The sequence below is a fragment of the Trichechus manatus genome, unplaced genomic scaffold (assembly GCF_000243295.1).
Source record: "Trichechus manatus latirostris isolate Lorelei unplaced genomic scaffold, TriManLat1.0 scaffold00503, whole genome shotgun sequence".
NCBI classification, from domain to species: domain Eukaryota; kingdom Metazoa; phylum Chordata; class Mammalia; order Sirenia; family Trichechidae; genus Trichechus; species Trichechus manatus.
This window is the reverse complement of record NW_004444439.1, coordinates 64,812-66,011: the sequence shown is the minus strand read 5'-3', so window position 1 is coordinate 66,011 and position 1,200 is coordinate 64,812.

Below are 1,200 nucleotides of genomic sequence, written 5' to 3'. Positions count from 1 at the left end.
TAAAATCTCTTACCAAAGGCATATTTATCTCAAAGCATTGGAATCATCAAGATTAAGCAAACAACATCAACCAACATGCAAAATCTGACTATAAGGGGTCTGTTATTGCCAATTCAGGAAATTCCCACAGCAATTCTACAGAACAGTATCTTCTCCATACAAAAGTCAACAGTAATTTTATAGAAAATTGCTACTGATATAATTTTAATCTCTTCTTAGCACTAGGAAGAGAGATATTTGCTCCAAGTCTGCAATGATTCATACTTACTTGCTCAATGTATTCACAGGTGCAGAGAAATGCATGTGGTCACTCAATATAATCAATTCATGTTATGTAATTGCAAAAGGCTGTGCAACTGATTCCAGTACATTTGTTGAGTTAGGAGTAGATCTTGTAGTATAATATCTTCGTAGGAAAACTCAATTTAAATATTCTGAGCTTTCTACACGGACACTGTGACTCCACAGGCCTACATCAGTAAGTCTTTGGAAATCTCATGAGTAGCCAATAGTCAGTTTTCTTATTCCAACGCTCTTTATTTTCCTTCATTACTGATTAGCACTTACAATGGAATGTTACATTCCAAATGAAAAATAATGAGAAAAAGGTAAAATTGAACATGCCAAAACTCAGCCCAAAAGATATAATAGAGAAAGAGTAAACTAATTGTATCAATGAAAATAATAAATGATGAAATAGACGATCAATCCTTCTTCCTGAGATGCACCATCAATAAATTTTGGCTTTACGAAAGCACTTCCGGACATGTTTAGCTTCTCTGCATTTTATTTTCCTCAAATATTTAATGGGTATTAGTAAAAATACCTACCATGTCAAGTGGTTGCAAGAATTTAATTAATTATGTAAAGCACTTAGAATAGTGCCTGGTACATAGAAAGAACTCAGTAAATACCAGGCATTGCTATCGTTATTGCTGTTGTTTACCTTTTGTTAAGGTATTTGGATACCAAAGGGTAGTGAAAAGATAATGTTGGATTCATCTTAATTCTCTACACAACCTATTTTGTGACTTTGGAAAAATTACTCACTTAATTCAAGCCTCAATCTTTTCATCTGTAAAATAAGTCCAATAACGCTACGCTGGTAGCATACTTGTAAGGTGTAAAGATCACCCAGCACAGGCCACAATATGCCTGACACAAGATACCAGCTGCCATCGAGTCAATTCCAACTCACTG